The sequence below is a fragment of the Nicotiana attenuata genome, chromosome 6 (genome assembly GCF_001879085.1).
Source record: "Nicotiana attenuata strain UT chromosome 6, NIATTr2, whole genome shotgun sequence".
Taxonomy (NCBI): domain Eukaryota; kingdom Viridiplantae; phylum Streptophyta; class Magnoliopsida; order Solanales; family Solanaceae; genus Nicotiana; species Nicotiana attenuata.
This window is the reverse complement of record NC_031994.1, coordinates 79,778,146-79,796,572: the sequence shown is the minus strand read 5'-3', so window position 1 is coordinate 79,796,572 and position 18,427 is coordinate 79,778,146. Positions and strand designations below refer to the sequence as shown.

The following is an 18,427-nucleotide window of genomic DNA, read 5'->3' as shown; positions in this document are numbered from 1 at the left end:
TGTTCGAAAGTATTATTATATTTGGGATGAATGCCATATTTGGGCTTCGTGCCAACTGCTTGGACCCTTACGGACGTTCTTCACTGAAATTACTCACTTTTTTGATTTAATAACTGTACTCGGTTATGCTATATTTTGCTGAATTCATAATCCAGTCTTATTTACTCTAATTTGATGCATAAATAATATTTTGACTGAGCATCCTCTTTTACTGTCAGCTCGAGTGTCTTAAGAGGTATTCTGACTGAATAAGGCCAAGGTCCTGTGTTGTAAGGATATCATGGGATTGGGTTGCGTGCCGTAACAAGTTGTATAGCTTTTGTGATATATGAGAGGCCGAGGACTGATTTTTTATGCCACGAGATGGCTTGTGATAGCACTTGGGCTGTAGGAGCCCCTCCGGAGTCTGTACACTCAAACTGGGCGTGAGTACCCGGTGTGAGTGATGTGATGTTGCCCGAGGGGCCGATTATGAGTGATTGTAAGTTAGCCTGAGGGGCTGGTTCTGACTGATGTTATGCCCGAGGGGCGATTTATGATACATGTCTTGCTCGAGGGGCAGTTTACGTTTTTCATCATTTTTACTCACTATTTCCTCACTTGTTTGAAAAATTGAAAGGTGTTTTTAAAAGGTTTTACTCAAATTGAGTTTTTATGAGATAATTGATTTATGTACTGTTTTACAAACATACTGTTTTGCTGTAGTGCTATGACATGGAATTACCTGATTTCTTACTGCTCAGCTTGCATTTACTTTTATTACTTATTGAGTTAGCATACTCGCATTACTGCCTGAACCTTGTGTGCAGATCTAGGAGTTGCGGGTCACGATAGCGAGCGTTGATCGTTCTTCTAGAAGATCTTCGGAGTCGGCAAGGTAGCTGCTTGGTGTTCACAGGCCTGCACTTCTCCTTTTTACCTTACTTAGACTGTTCTTAGTAACTTTTTTTCTGGACTATGATAGCCTTATTGTACTTAGATATGCCTTGTAGTTTGGTCATGAATTGTCACCTCGATGTCGGTCTTGTGTTATTATTCCGCACTGGTTATTTAGACAAATGTTATGAGATATTATTAGTTAATAGCTTAAAAAAGTCTTTATGATTTAGTAGTTTGATTTGGAATTTGTGTTGGCTAGCCTAGTTTCACGATAAGCGCCATCACGTCCGGGTCCGTTTTAGGGTCGTGACAAGTTGGTATCAGAGCCTAGGTTACATAGGTCTCACGAGTCATAAGCAGGTTTAGTAGAGTCTTGTGGATCGGTACGGAGACGTCTGTACTTATCTTCGAGAGGCTGCAGAACCTTTAGGAAAGACTTCATATTCTTGAATTCCTGTCGTGCGAATCTGTTGATTCTTGTAACTGAACTTCTGTTATTCTATTCTCTCATATATGGTGAGGACACGTGCTACCAGTCAGGATGGACGACCACCAATACCACCAGTTGGGGCCACTAAAGGCTGATGATGCGGTCGAGGTTGTGGTAGGGGCAAGGGTGTAGCCCGCACAGCAGCTAGCGCAGCACCTGCAAATCCACCAGCTGCCCCAGTTCCATGATCAGGTCCCAATTGGGGACGCTCAAGCAGTACCTGCTCACACACCGGCTATGCCTATTGTTATCCTAAGTCTTTAGGAGGCCCTGGCCCAGATTCTATCAGTGTGCACTGGTCTGGCTCACGCAGTCTCAGTTACTACGGCCGTGGTCTCAGTTACCACGACCGCAACTACTTCTCGGGCTGGAAGAGGCGCCCAGACTCCCGCTGCTCGTACACCTGAGCAGGTCGTGCAGGGACTTTAGACACCGGTGGCACCTCTAGACCAGCTGGTTGCAGCTGCTCGGAACTATGTAGCTCCTGTTATACCAGAGGACGAGCAGTGCAGGTTGGAGAGGTTTGGCAGACTTTAGCCTCTATCATTTAATGGTGGTGAGGGTGAGGGTGCATAAGGTTTCTTGGATAAGTGTTAGAGGAAGCTTCGAACCGCAGGTATTCTGGAGACCAGTGGGGTCTCATTCACTACTTTCTAATTCTCCGAGGCTTTACTGAGTTGGTGGGAGGCTTAGGAGAGGCGTAGGTTGGTTGGCGCAATACCCCTTTCTTGGCAGCAATTCTCCGTTCTCTTCCTAGAGAAGTTTGTACCCGAGTCTCGCTAATAGGAGCTGCGCAGACAGTTCGAGAAACTTCGTTAGGGCGACAGATCTGTTACACAGTATGAGATGTGGTTCACTGAGTTGGCTCGCCAGAGGATCAGGAGGTTTATAGATGGCCTCAGTTTTTAGCTTCGGTTTCTTATGATCAGAGAGAGAGAGTATCTGGTGCTACCTTTGATGAGGTTGTTAAAATAGCTCGATACATTGAGATTGTTTGTGGTCATAAGAGGGTTGAGAGGGAGGCTAAGAGGCCTTGTGGTTAGGGTGGATTCAGTGGCGCTCCTCATTGAGGTCAGTTTTAGCATGACAGAGGCCGCCCGTTCAGGCATGCTCAGTCAGCTCGCCCAGTCTATATTGGGGCATCATTGGGCCATGGTTCTCATAGTTCTCATTAGGGCCATTCCTCACTTAGTGCCTTTCCATCCCAAAGTTCGTCCCGTGCTCCATCAGTTCAGGACTCTTCCATTCCAGGTTCTTCTCCTAGTCATCCCAGTGCTAGGGGTTCCCTTCAGTCCCCGTCGCTAGCACCAGGGGGTTGTTATGAGTATGGAGAATTTGGGCATATGTGGAGACAGTGTCCTCGTCGTCTTGGGGGTCCGTCTTAGAAGAGGAGTCAGCCATCGACTTCGGCACTAGTTACTTCACTACCCACCCAGCCAGCTAGGGGTGGAGGGCAGTCAACTAGAGGTCGCCCTAGAGGAGGAGGTCGATCGGGCGATGGTCAGGCCCGTTTCTATGCACTTCCAGCCAGACCCGATGCTATTGTTTAAGATACTGTGATTACAGGTATTGTCTCAGTTTGCCACAAAGATGCCTCTGTATTATTTGATCCTAGTTCCACTTTTTTGTATGTGTCATCATAATTCGCTCGTTATTTGGATGCCCCCCGTGAGTCTCTTGTTTCATCTATTTGTGTATCTACTCCGGTGGGCGATACTATTATTGTAGATCATGTATATCGGTTGTGTGTGGTGACTATTGGGGGTTTGGAGAATAGAGTTCACCTTTTATTGCTTTGGATGGTAGACGTTGATGTGATATTAGGCATGGATTGGTTATCTCCGTGTTGTGCTATTTTAGACTGTCATGCTAAGACAGTGACGTTGTCCATGCAAGGTGTGCCACGGATTGAGTGGCGAGGTTTGATTGATTTTGTCCCCGGTAGGGTGATATCATTTTTGAAGGCCCAGCGGATGGTTGGGAAAGGTTTTCTTTCTTACTTGGATTTTGTGAGAGACGTCGGTGGAGAGACTCCTAGCATTGTTTCAGTCGCGATAGGGAGGGATTTTCCAAATATGTTTCTTGCAGACCCGCTGGGCATGCTACCGGACAGGGATATTGACTTTGGTATTGATTTGGTGCCAGGAACTCAGCCTATTTCTATTCCACCATATCGTATGGAACCGACAGAGTTGAAGGAGTTGAAGGAGCAGCTTCAGCAACTCCTTGATAAGGGGTTTATTCGGCCTAGTGTGTCGCCGTGGGGTGCGCCAGTTCTATTTGTGAAAAAGAAGGATGGCACGATGAGGATGTGCATTGATTATAGGAACTTGAACAGAGTCACAATAAGGAACAAGTATCCTCTGCCTCGTATTGATGATTTATTTGACCAGCTTCAGGGAGCGAGGGTGTTCCCCAAGATTGACCTCCGGTCAGGGTATCACCAGTTGAATATCAGGGAGTCAGATATTCTTAAGACAACATTCAGGACCCGATATAGTCATTATCAGTTCCTTGTGATGTCTTATGGGCTGACCAATGACCCGACAACGTTCATGCATTTGATGAACAACGTGTTTCGGCCTTATCTCGACTTGTTTGTCATTGTATTCATTGATGATATGCTGGTATACTCTCGTAGTCAGGAAGAGCACGCGGAGCATATAAGAGTGGTATTGCAGCGGTTGAGGGAGGAGAAACTTTATGCAAAGTTCTCCAAGTGTGAGTTTTGGCTTAGTTCAATGGCTTTCGTGGGGCACGTGGTGTCCAGCTAGGGTATTCAGGTTCATCCGAAGAAGATAGAGGCGATTCAGAGTTGGCCTAGACCGTCATCAGCCACAGAGATTCCCAACTTTCTTGGTATGAAGGGTTATTACCGTCGATTCGTTCAGGGATTTTCATCTATAGCATCGCCCTTGACCAAATTGACTCAAAAGGGTGCGCCTTTCATGTGGTCGGATGAGTGTGAGGTGAGCTTTCACAAGCTCAAGACTGCCTTGGCCACAACTCCAGTGTTAGTTTTGCCATCAGGTTCAGGTTCATATACAGTGTACTGTGATGTTTCGAGAGTTGCTATAGGGTGTGTGTTGATATAGGATGGTAGAGTTATTTCATATGCTTCTCGTCAGTTGGAGCCCCATGAGAAGAACTACCCTGTTCATGATCTAGAGTTGGCTGCCATTGTTCATGCGTTAAAGATTTGGAGGCATTATCTTTATGTGTGTCTTGTGAGGTGTTTACTAATCATCATAGCCTCCAACACTTGTTCAATCAGAAGGATCTCAATTTGAGGCAGCGGAGATGTTGGAGCTACTAAAGGACTATGATATCACTATCTTGTACCATTCGGGGAAGGCCAATGTAGTGGCCGATGCTTTGAGTAGGAAGGCGGTCAGTATGGGCAGTTTGGCATATATTCTTGTTGGGGAGAGACTTCTTGCAGTTGATGTTCAGGCCTTGGCCAATCGGCTTTTGATGTTGGATATTTTGGAGCCCAGTCAGGTCTTAGCTTGTGTGGTTTCTCGGTCTTCCTTGTTTGATCGCATTAGAGAGAGCGAGTATGATGACCCTCATTTGCTTGTACTTACGGACATAGTTCAGCACGACGATGCCAGAGATGTGACTATGATGGGGTATTAAGGATGCAGGGCCGGATATGTGTGCCCAATGTAGATGGGTTTTGGGAGTTGATTTTGGGGGAGGCCCACAGCTCGCGGTATTCCATCCATCCGGGTGCCGCGGAGATGTATCAAGTATTTGAGACAACATTGTTGGTGGAGGAGAATGAATGGGGATATTGTGGGATTTGTATCTCGGTGTATCAATTATCAGCAGGTGAAATGTGAGCATTAGAGACCAGGTGGCTTGCGTCAGTGGCTAGATATTCTAGAGTGGAAGTGGGAGCAGATCACCATAGATTTTGTAGTTAGACTTCCACAGACTTTGAGGAAGTTCGATACTATTTGGGTGATTGTGGATCGGCTGACCAAGTCCACGCATTTCATTCATGTGTGTACTACCCATTGTTTCGAGCGGTTAGCAGAGATTTATATCCGAGAGATTGTTCGCCTGCATGGTGTCCTAGTTTCCATGATTTCAGACTTAGCTACTCAGTTCACTTTGTAGTTTTGGAGAGCTGTGTAGCGAGAGTTGGCAGGTTGAGTTGAGCATAGCTTTTCACCCTCAGACAGATAGGCAGTCCGAGAGTACTATTCAGATATTAGAGGACATGTTGTGCGCTTGTGTCATTGACTTTGGGGGTTCATGGGATTAGTTTTTACCTCTCGTAGAGTTTGCATATATCAACTTTTATCAGTCGAGTATTCAGATGGCTCCATATAAGGCTTTATATGGGTGATGGTGTAGATCTCCAGTTGTTTGGTTTGAGCCAGGTGAAGCTAGGCTTTTGGGTACAGACTTGGTGCAGAATGCTTTGGACAAAGTGAAGGTGATTCAGGAGCGGCTGCATACAAAAAAATCGAGACAAAAGAGTTATGCTGACAGGAAGGTTCGTGATATGTCTTACATGGTTAGGGAGAAGGTTCCACTAAAGGTTTCACCCATGAAGTGTGTTATGAGATTTGGGAAGAAAGGTAAATTGAGTCCTCAATTCGTTGGGCCTTTTGAGGTGCTTCAGGGGATTGGGGAGGTGGCTTATGAGCTTCTTTGCCGCCTAGCTTGTCGAGCGTGCATCTGGTATTTCATGTTTTTATGCTCCGGAAGTATATTGGCGATCCGTCTCATGTTTTGGATTTCAGCACGGTTCAGTTAGACAGTGATTTGACTTATGATATGGAGCCAGTGGCTATTTTGGAGCGGCAGGTCTGAAAGTTGAGGTCAAAGAATATAGCTTTATTGAAAGTGCAGTGGAGAGGTCGGCCCATAGAGGAGGCTACCTGGGAGGCCGAGCGAGAGATGCGGAGTAGATATCCACACCTGTTTGAGGCTTCAGGTATGTTTCTTGCCTCATTTGAGGACGAACGTTTGTTTAAGATGGGGAGGATGTAACGGCCTGGCCTGCCGTTTCATGAGTTACCGCTCCGTTTTCCCCATTTCTGCTTCCTTGTGTGTTTTTCTGCTGTATTTCATCATATCATGTTGGTGGAGTTGTGTTTGGATTTGACTTAGGGTGGAATGAGACACTTAGTCTCTTAAGTTGGTTATTTAGTTGGTAAAGTCAACCAGAAGTTAACTTGTGGGTAAATGATCTCGAAATTAGGGTTTTGTAGTTTAGATAGCTTTGTTAGGTGATTTGGAAGTTAGGAGCATGTTCGAAATGTATTTTGGAGGTCCGTGGTAGATTTAGGCTTGAATTGGAGAAATTGGAATTTTGGCATTTTCCGGTTGGCTGTGGAAATCTTGATATCGGGGTCGAATTGGAATTCCGGAAATTAGATTAGTTTCGTTGTGTCATATGTAACGTGTGTGCAAAATTTTAGGTCATTAAGATGAGGTTTGATAGGTTTTTACATCGTTTGCGGAATTCGGAAGTTTTGAAATCCTTAGTGATGTTTTATACTTCAATACGACACAAGAGGGGGAGGGGGGGGGGGCTGATTTGTGTGGTACCCAATTTTCGCTTAGCTTGATTATAGAAAGACGTGGTTCTTCTATATGTTCCAACTACTACTGTTTGCGGAACAGTAAGTAAAGAAAATAAAGAACACAGAGATTTTTACGTGGAAAATTCCTGGCTCAAAAGGTGAAAAAACCACGACCTACTACTCGGTCGGATTTTCCCAAACTTCCACTAAAATCACTGAGTCAAAAACTGCATTTACAAAAACTCTTTGTAAACCTAGGATTAACTCTAATCCCGTTGTGGCACACAGCCTCAACTATTGCGACAACTTCAAGTTAACTGTAACTTGAACACTCTAAGTACCTAATACAATTGCTTCTATAAAAGCTGAAAGGTACAATGTAAAATCACCTACTACAACTGAACTAGAATAAAAGATAGACACTTGGAACTAGTTCTTCTATCTTGTTCAAGTAGCTTCAGGATTGCACGCTTGAATCACACATAAATTGCTTGCAAAATAGCCTTGCTATTTTGCTCTCAATTTACGTTTAACTTCTGCTTATGTGCATTACCTGTAAAAGAGAACAACACTGATATTTAATAGGTTAGTAATTAGAGATTGACTAGGATAACGCTACTCTTCTATGGTAGAAGAGTTCTAGTTGATCTCGTACTCTAACACTATCCTCTTTCTAAACTGATTTCTCTTCGTGTAAGGAGTCTTTCTCTCCTTATCCAATATGCAACCTTTTCGATCAGATCAGGAGATATTACATCTGATAAGTTGGATTTATCTTCTTCACGTGCGTCTCACATGTTTGGATTGATCATGACTGTGCTTCACAAGATGGACCTGGTTCATGTCTGAGTTCTTTTGTTAGTCTTCAAAACTAGACCTTTACTTAAGCCAACAAATTTCCCCTTTTAATGATGACAAACTCTGTGCTTTTTACTTACTTGAACCGTGTATGAACTCAGCTTAACCATCAGTACAATGTTTAAAAATTTCACTTATCATCAAGGACCGGGTTAATCGGGTTATAAATATCACTTATTTAGAATATTTAAAGCACAATATCTCTTCCCCCTTTTGGCATCATCAAAAAGTTGCATACACAAAGTGTGAGTCCCGGATTTTAATAATTACTCATGGCCACTGGGGCAACTGCAAGTGCAATCATGGATTAATCATCAGTAATCAAGCAAACATATTTAAACTATCAAGGAAATATTAACATTTAATCAAGAGCAAAAACAGTAGATATCATTGATAGAAGATATGTTGCTACCATAATCCACAACCAGAAAGCAAAAATATTCAAAACATGAGCAAAAGGAAAGAAAAATCCCTAATCCGGGTAACTGAAGGTACTAGACAAGTTCAGAAGTTAAATGCTAGAATTCCTAAGGCTTGGGGGAGCTAGAGGGTTGGTTTTGGGCTTGGAAAAGATTCAACATATTGTGAAGAATTCCATCATTCTTCTCTTTTTACTTGGTAAGCTCAGTTTTGAGAGCATCCCTCTCAGATTCCACCTCTGCCACACGAGCCTTTAGCCTAGATATCTCAGCATCCTTGGCTTCACTTTCCTGAACAAGAGCCTTGACTTTACTGTTGATAGGTGTCTTCTTAGATGAACCAGGTTCATTTGGGATGGCATTGACTAAATAGTCACAAGCAAGCAGAGTATTAATGCCAAAGTAGTCCTTGCTTGTGGCCATTTCCCATTTCTTCAGAGGCACATTGCACCTATCCAGAACTGTAGTCAGAATAAAGCCATAGGGGGTAGCATGAGCCTTGGAGCCATTAATAACCCTATCTAGTAGCTTGATGATGAATGCATGCCAATTAATTTGCCTTCCACTTTCAAGGCACTCCATCAGAACTAAGTCCATATAATTTGCAATATGCCTTCTCTCCTGTTTGGGCAGTAGGCACTTATTGACAAACTCAAAAATAACATTGTGTTGTGGCTTCATTTCACTCTTGTGAACAAACTTGGCCTCATTCACTTCTTCAACATCATAGAATCTCCTGGTGATTGTAAGGGCAGACGCAAGGGAATCCAGACTTGGCCATCTCTGTATGGTGTAATCATCATATCCCTCAGCAGGGATGTCAAGAATCTCTCCCAGTTTTTCAGCATCAAATGTCACTTGAACTCCTTTGACTTTGCTTGTAACTCGGCCATCTTTGACTTCAGCATTTTCCATGAATTCAATGATTTCATTTCTGGCCAATCTCCCATCTATCTGAAGGACCATGTCCTTACAGCTCTGAGCAGCTAAGGTGTCAGCCAAACAAACCATTCCTGGTTCCACCAAATCTTTCAACAATCTACCCTTCAAAATTTTCCTTTTACCACTTGGCAAGCTTGTCTTGTTCACCATCAGACTCCTTTTCTTCTTCACCACTCCATTCCTCATCTTCAAAAACTATAACTTGTTTACTTTTTACTGCAGACCTTGTCCTCTTGGCCAATGAAGGTTCAACAGTCTCAGACACAGAGGAAGACTTCTTGGAAGAAGTCTTGGTCTTTTTGGGCTTGGGGATCTGAACCTCCACTGTTGTAACTTTCTCCTGATGGACCTGTTCCATCTCCTCAACATCAATAGCTTCTGAGCATTCTGCAACCTTACCTTTTCCTTTCTCCATCCTTTTCTTCTTACTTTCAGCCAAAGCTTGTTGCAGTTCTCTCTCGCTCTGTTTCACCCTGCTTCTTGTTGCTCTTCCCTTTCGCAAGGAAGTTTCAGTAGTTGTTGGGGAGGGAGCCTTTCGTTTCTTGGAAGGTTTAGCAGCACTGGAGGGTTTTGGTATGGTTGTTCTCTTTTTCTTTGGATCATAACTTGCACCTACCTTTTTCAGAAGGTCTGGTAGGGTCTCTTCAACTGATGAACCAGGTTTATCTCCCTGTGAGCTTAGATTAACTAGCCCCTCAGCAGCCTCCCATGAACCGCTTCCCCCTAACTTCTTGCCACTTTCTTCAACATTTTCTTGAGTAACCCCACAAATAGCAGGTACAGACACTCAAGCAGTGGGTGAATGATCAACCACTCCTTTCCCTTTTCCCCCTCACAGTACCACATTGACCCTCTTTCTCTTTTTCTTTTTCGGATTTCTTTTTACCTCGACTCCTTCCTAACCCAAGTAGTTCCACATCCCTTATAGGTCCAACCAACACAAACCTATTTTCTAAATTTTCAGCAAAAGAAGAACTTACCTTAGAAGTGGATTTCTGAGCCTTATCAGTGTTAGAAGACTCAGATCCTTCCCCCTCACTAGCGGATTTGAAAGAAACAGACTCAGAGTTAGAATCAGAATCTTGGACCCGGCTTGCCTTTAATTTCTCATTTTATTTCTTTGAAAGAGCACTAGAAGCCACAGTTTTTCGAGCAAGCATTTTTACTCTCCTTCGCTTGGGTTGGGGAGTTGTGCTAGGTGAAGGAGGGGTAGATGAATCAGAGGGAGTAGGCTGTAGAGGGGTTCCGGGGTTGTCTTGTGGGTTCGACATTGTAGCTTATTGCTGGAAAAAATTGGTGAGTTAAACCTTTGGAGAAGAAAGCAATTGAGAGTGAAGAAAATTTTTGACGGTTTTGAATTATGAGGAGGGCAGGAAGTAATAATGAGTATTTAAAGAGAAAGACTCATTTAATGGATAGTGGTAGCTTTAGCAATCAATTAGAGGTCTAATCAACCTGAAATTGCAGGTTGAACGAGTGGTTAAGCTTCCCTAGATTTTAGGCAATTTTTTTGATTGGTTAGAATTCTAATGAGGACGGAACTGGTTCAAAAACAAACGGATAGAATTTTCTAAGGAGTTGAACAATTATAGGAATTCTGCTCATGATTTAAATATTTATATTTCTAATTATGTAGAGTATAGAAAACATACCTTGGCATTCAGATGAAACAATACTGATGATCCAGGTTCTTCATTTAGAATTCTCTTGACCATGCCTCAATTTACCACAATAGAGAAAACTTTGTAAGAGATCAATGAGTCATATTAACACATGTCACAGGAGTATACTATTTACAGTGTGAAGCTGAGTAAAAATTAATCTAGATATTTACACAAGTTCAGATTTCCTAGTCAAAAAAGATATTTCTTTTTTCAATTTTTCAATTTTCTTTTTCTTTTCATTGTGCATTCTGAGCTGGTCCCATTAGGTGATCTTAATCATCCCCAATTCCAACATGTACCTTTCAAAGCTTTCTCTACTCAATGCTTTAGTAAAGATATTAGCGATTTGTTTATCAGTAGCATACAATTCTATGGTAATCAATCATTTCTCATAGTTATCTCTTAAGAAGTGATGTCTCACATCTATGTGCTTAGTCCTCTTATGATGAACAGGGTTCTTTGTCATACTTATAGCACTAGTGTTATCACAGAAGATAGGAATGCAACCAACTTCAATGCCAAAATCTATCAGCTGCTGTTTGATCCACAACAATTGAGCAAAACAAGAGGTAGCAGCAACATATTCAGCCTCAGCAGTGGATAAGGACACTGAATTCTGCTTTTTAGTGGCCCGTGATACAAGACATGAACCAAGAAAATGAGCCATACTAGAGGTGCTCTTCCTATCCACAAGAAATCCTACATAGTCAGCATCAGCATACCCTACTAGATTGAAATTACTACCTTTAGGTTACCAAAGTCAAAGATCAGTAGTGCCTTTCAAATATTTCAGTATCCTCTTGACAACAGTCAAGTGAGATTCCTTAGGATTTGCCTGAAAATGATCACAAAGCCCTACACTGAAAACTATGTCAGGTCTGCTAGCAGTAAGATACAAAAGTGAGCCAATCATACCCATATACAACTCTGATCAACAGATGAACCAGGTTCATCTATGTCTAATTTAGTAGCTGTTGTAATGGGCGTGTCTATTTCCTTTGATTCATCCATTTTAAACTTTTTAATCAACTCTTCTGCATATTTCTGCTAATGGATCATGGTTCCATTTGGGTTTTGTTTGATTTGTAGGCCTAAGAAGAAGTTAAGCTCACCCATCATACTCATTTCAAACTCATTCCCCATTAATTTGGCAAAGTCCTTACTTAGTTTGTCAGTGGTTGCCCCAAAATATTATGTCATCAACATATATTTGCACTACAAGAAGATCCTTACATTTTTCCCTCGGGAATAGAGTACTGTCAATTTACCTCTTTTGTAGCCATGTTCAAGCATAAATTTGGACAGTCATTCAAACCATGCTTTAGGAGCCTGCTTGAGTCCATAGAGAGCCTTGTCTAATTTGTACACATGTTCCAGACAATCCTTGCTCTCAAACCCTGGAGGTTGTTTGACAAACACTTCTTCTTTTAGGTAACCATTCAGGAAGGCACTTTTGACATCCATCTGATGACGAGTGAATTCCATGTGTGTTGCAAAGGCTATGAGAAGTCTTATTGCCTCCAGTCTTGCAACTGGAGCAAAGGTCTCATCATACTCTATGCCCTCCTCTTGGCTATAACCTTGGACCACCAGTCTTGCCTTGTTCCTTGTAACTATTCCATCTTCATCAAGCTTGTTTCTGAAGACCCATTTAGTCCTAATTACTGATCTGTCCTTGGGTCTTGGAACCAAATGCCAAACTAGACTTCTCTCAAACTGATTCAGTTCATCTTGCATTGCATTTACCCAGTCTGCATCCTGCAAAGCCTCAGCATCATTTTTAGGTTCAATAAGAGATAGGGAAGCATCAAAAGCACAGAAATTCTTTAATTGTGATCTAGTTTTAACTCCAGATGTTGGATTAGTGATTATGTTCTCAATGGGATGAGAACTTTGATACTTGTAAGGTTTCACAACCAACTGATTTCTGTTTGATGTTTCTCCCATGTTCTGTTGCTGAGGAACAGGGTCATGAACATGTTCCCTTAGGGGATTGGTTTCAGTTCTTTTTTGTTCAGTTCCCCTTGTCAGGTTGCCCTGGATGGAAGAACATGTTCTATCACCTGTTCCTTCTTTTGGTTCATCTTTAACTTCAGCTGAGACTTCACTCAATTCTTTTGCCAGCCCAATAGCTTCATCTTCATGTTCCTGTCTCTCAGAAAGAATGTTAGTTTCATCAAAAACCATATGTACACTTTCTTCTACACACAAAGTTCTTTTGTTGTACACTTTATAAGCTTTGCTATGTGAATAATATCCCAATATTACTCCCTCATCACTTTTGGGGTCAAAATTACCTAGGGAGTCCTTTCCATTATTTTGCACGAAGCACTTGCATCCAAATGCCCTAAGATGGGATATATTTGGTTTTCTCCCTTTAAGTAACTCATACGGAGTCTTCTCTATAAGAGATCTAGTCATGTATCTATTAATAATGTAACATGCAGTATTTACAGCCTCTGCCTAGAAGCTGTGAGGCAGTTTACTAGAAAGAAGCATAGTCCTAGCCATATCTTCAAGAGTCCTATTCTTTCTTTCAACTACTCCATTTTTTTTAGGAGTCCTAGGGGCAGAAAAATTATGATCTATACCATGCTCATCACAACATTTAGCAGACTTAGCATTTTCAAATTCAGTTCCCTGATCAGACCTGATTGATGCAAGTTGATTACCTAGTTGTTTCTGAGTTTTTCTAACAAGGGCAGTAAACATGTCAAATGCTTCATCCTTGGATGTTAAAAATAGTACCCAGGTAATCCTAGAATAATCATCATCAAGTACAATTACATATTTCTTACCACCTCTGCTCAATGTTCTCATTGGACCACAGAGATCCATATGAACCAGTTCCATCGTCCTGGTTGTGCTTACCATTTCTTGCTTTTAAAAGATGATCTTACCTGCTTCCCCCTTGCACAAGCCTCACAAACTTTATCTTCCTTGAACTTAATGTAAGGTAACCCTATCAGCAGGTCCTTGGACACTAATTTGTTGAGTTGATTCAGACTTGCATGACCAAGTCTTTTGTGCCACAGGAGGGGATCATAGTCCAACTCACTCAAGCAAGTGAGTTCATTTTCTGAAAGAGTGGACAAATGTACAATGTAAATATTGCTAACACTTTTTCCCTGCAGAACAATCTTGTCAGTGGTATGATTAATCACAAAGCATTTGGTAGAGGTAAATGCTACAAGTTTACCTCTGTCACATAGTTGTGATACTCTGATTAGGCTATATTTCAAGCCATCTATCAAGTATACAATCTCAATGTAATGTGAGTCTGTCTTACCTACCTTTCCAACCCCAATAATCTCACCTTTCTTCCCATTTCCAAAGGAGAAATTACCTCCTTTTAAGTCCTTAAGTGAAAGGAACTGGTTCTTGCTTCCAGTCATATGTTTTGAGCAGCCACTATCCATGTACCATATTTGGCTACTTCCCTTCACTTGGACGTGCAAAAAGAAATCAGGGGTTAGTCTTAGGAACCTAAACTAGTTTGGGTCCCTTTTTGTAGGCAAAGGGGTAAATTAAATTCCTTTTGGCCTATCCAGGCAGCCTATTTTTCTCTTGAACAAAGGTTTTGTTCTTTTGACTGGCCTTTTCTTTTGCATTACATTCACTTTTGTAATGACCAGACTTGCCACGGTGTGTGCAGATTTTGTTTTCAGGAAGAGTGATTTACTTGCTTTTGGGATCCCACTTAGGTGCTTGGGTCCCATACCCAAGTCCTCTCTTATTGCTACTGTGGTGTTCTTTTAGCCAGGATAGTGCATCAGAAGCCTTATTTCGTTTGCAAGTTCTCTCTAGTACATGTTTTACCTTCTCTAGGTCTTCTTTTAAGACTCTTATTTGTTCATCTTTCTTGTATAGCTCATCCTTCATTTTTCCTAGATTTTCTTCCAAGGTAATATGTGTGTGATCAACTTTCTTTTTACATGTTCCTAATTTTAGTTTTAAATTTTCAGACCTAAGTTCTAAGACACTGGTGTCAAGTTCAAGAACCTGGTTCTTCAACTCAGCATTTTTCCTGTCACTCTCATTAGCCCTAGATTCTAGATTTTCACACTTGGGTTTTAAGATCACACACTCCCCAGACAGCTGCTCCTTCTCATTGTTTATTACCTCAGACTCATCGATGAAGTCTAGCAATAATTCACATAACCTTTCTTTAGACAAAAAATTAATCTTGTCTTCGAGATGACTCACACTGACCTCTTGTTCATCATCTGATTCTCCGATGGCCATAAGTGCTTGCTCATCTCCAGCTTCATCTTCTGAATCCTCATCTGATGTTTCTCTCCAAGTAGCAACCATAGCCTTTGTTGATCCTTTGTTCCTTTTGGGTTGAACCTCTTCCTTCTTCCCGTTCCTTCGTTCAGCCCTTTCCTTCTTCCATTCAATTTCTCACTGAGGATAATTCTTGATCATGTGGTCAGTCTTGCCACATTCGTAGCAGCCCTCGTTGGTCTGTTTCTTAGGAGCCCTTGGTTTGTTGAAGGTTGTACCTCTTGAAGAACCCTTTCCTCTCATTGGGTACTTTTTGAAATCCCTTGTGATCATGGCCTTTTCATCATCCTCTAGATCTGCACCTTCAGCTATTCTGAGAGCTAGACTCCTTTCCTTCTTGGGTGTATCAATTTTCATGGTTTACCTTCTAGTTCATAAGATTTCCAATCAGTTCATCCAACTTGAGAAATGTTCTTTGATTCTTGAATAGCAGTGATTTTGCTTTCCCATGTTACTGGTAAGACCCTTTTCAAGATTTTCTCAACCTTGTCTTCTTCAAGGATAATTCTCCCAAGAGATTTAAGTTCATTTGTTAGTGTTGTAAACCTTTTGTACATCTCCTAGATAGTTTCTCCTTCATTCGTAGTGAAATTCTCATATTGAGAATATAGCAGTGTTCCTCTTGATCTCTTTACTTGAGGAGTTCCTTCATGAGCCACTTGTAAAGTGTCCCATATCTCCTTAGCAGTGGTACAGCTTTAAATCCTGTTGTACTCGTCTGGACCTAGTCCACACACAAGCCAATTCTTGGCCTTGGCATTCTTTTCCCATTTCTTCAAATCTTCAGCAGTGCAGTCAGCTCTTGTCTTTGGCACGTCCACTCCTTCACCATTCTTCTTTGTAGTAGCCATGGGACCATCAGTGACTATGTCCCAGAGTTCATAGTCTTCTCCTATGATGTGGTATCTCATCATGTTCTTCCACGAAGAATAGTACTGACCATTAAATAGTAGGGGCTTAGCAGTGGATTGCCCTTCCCAGTTTCCAGGTGGTTCACTCATCTTGATGTTTTTCTAAGGTGTTAACCTCTTCAAGGATAACCCACTCTGATATCAATTGATGTTTTATACTTCTATACCACACAAGAGGGGGCGGGGTGACTTGTGTGGTACCCAATTTTCGCTTAGCTTGATTATAGAAGGACCTGGTTCTTCTATATGTTCCAACTACTACTGTTTGCGGAATAGTAAGTAATGAAAAAAAGAACACAGAGATTTTTACGTGGAACACACCTGGCTCTAAAGGTGAAAAAACCACGACCTACTACTCAGTAGGATTTTCCCAAACTTCCACTAAAATCACTGAGCCAAAATCTGCATTAACAAAAACTCTTTGTAAACCTAAGATTAAATCTAATCCCGTTAAGGCACAAAGCCTCAATTGTTGCGACAACTTCAAGTTACTCTAACTTGAACACTCTAAGTACCTAATACAATTGCTTCTATAAAAGCTGAAAGGTACAATGTAAAATCACCTACAACAGTTGAACTATAATAAAAGATAGGCACTTGGAACTGGCTCTTCTATCTTGTTCAAGTAGCTTCAAGATTGCACGCTTGAATCACACAAAAATTGCTTGCAAACTTGCCTTGCTATTTTGCTCTCACGTTTAACTTATGATTATGTTCATTACCTGTAAAAGAGAACAACACTGATATTTAATAGGTTAGTAATTAGAGATTGACTGGGATACAGACGCTACTCTTCTATGGTAGAAAAGTTCTACTTGATGTCATAATCTAACACTATCCTCTTTCTAAACTATGTTCTCTTCGTGTAAGGAGTCTTTCTCTCTTTATCTAATGTGCAACCTTTTTGATCAGATCAGAAGATATTACTTCTGATAAGTTAGATTTATCTCCTTCACGTGCGTCTCACATGTTTGGATTGATCATGACAGTGCTTCACAAGATGGACCTGGTCCATGTCTAAGTTCTTTTGTCAGTCTTCAAAACGAAACCTTTACTTGGGCCAACACTTAGGCTTGAATCCGTGGAAGATTTGATGTTTTGATGTTGTTTTGAACATTTCGAAGGTTGGAACGAGTTTGAATAGTGTTATGTGACTTGTTGGCATGTTTGGTTGAGTTCCCGAGGGCCTTGGGATGGATTTTTGTGGTTGACAGAAGGTTTGGAGTTGAGTTGGAGTTGCAGATTTTTGTTGCTTCTTCTATTTCCGCACCTGTGGAGTGGGGACTACAGGTGCGATGATTACAGGCGCGGGAAGTAACCGCAGGAACGGAGATTGTCGCGGGAGCGAAGAGATTGACCGCACCTGCGAGTCCATATGTACGAGGCCTGGAGAGCAGTTGCGGAAGCTGGTGACTTAAGTGAAAACCGCAGGTGCAGTTATTTTGACCGCAGATGCGGTCCGCATAAGCGTGTTATGTGCCGCATGTGCAGAAATGCCTAGGCAGAAAGTATAAATTAAACCTTTCGCGAATTTTTGCTCATTTCCACCATTTTAGAGACGGGATTAGAGCTTTTTGAGGGTTTTGAAGAGGGATTCAAGGAGAAACGCGTTAAGGTAAGATTTTTTAACTTAATACTTGTATTTATGGTGAATTTCAGTTGATTAAACATGGATATTGAAGAGATTAGGGCTGAAAAATTGGGAATTTGGGCTTGAAATTGGAGAGTTTGGATTGGGAATTTGAGGGACCAATTGAAGTCCAATTTCAATGTTTTTGACTCATGGGAGGATAAGAAATTTAGTGATGTGATTTTTATCGAATTCCGAGACGTGGGCCCGGGGGTCGGGTTTGGCCAATTTCGGGATTTTTGAGTTGATTTGATTATTTCTCTTGGAATTTGTTCCTTTATCATGTATTAATGACGTGATACTTATTTTTGTTAGATTTGGAGCATTTGGAGGCCGAGTCGAGAGGCAAAGGCATCTCGGGTTAGAGTTTGGACCAGTTTGAGGTAAGTAATGATTGTAAATGTTGTCCTGAGGGTATGAAACCCCAGACTCTACATCGTTGTACTATTTTGAGGTGATGCACACGCTAGATGACGTGTGTGAGGGGCGTGCACCATTGGGGATAGTGACTTGGTCGGTCCCGTAAAAACTATTAAATTGCATATTTGGCTGAAACTACTTGATATTATCTTATGTTCGAAAGTATTATTATATTTGGGCTGAATGCCATATTTGGGGTTTGAGCCAACATGTTTGGAACCTTAGGGTCTTTCTTTACTGAAATTCCTCATTGTTTTGATTTAATAACTGTACTCAGTCATGCTATGGTTTGCTGAATTCATAACTCAGTCTTACTTACTCTGATTTGATGCATAAATGATATTTCGACTGAGCATCTTGTTTTACTGTTAGCCCGAATGGCTT

General features: G+C 41.6%; 1 pseudogene; it reads right to left on the bottom strand.

The window, feature by feature from the left end:
• LOC109228019 overlaps nucleotides 1-18,427 on the bottom strand; it is a 55,624-nt pseudogene that overhangs the window by 9,205 nt on the left and 27,992 nt on the right.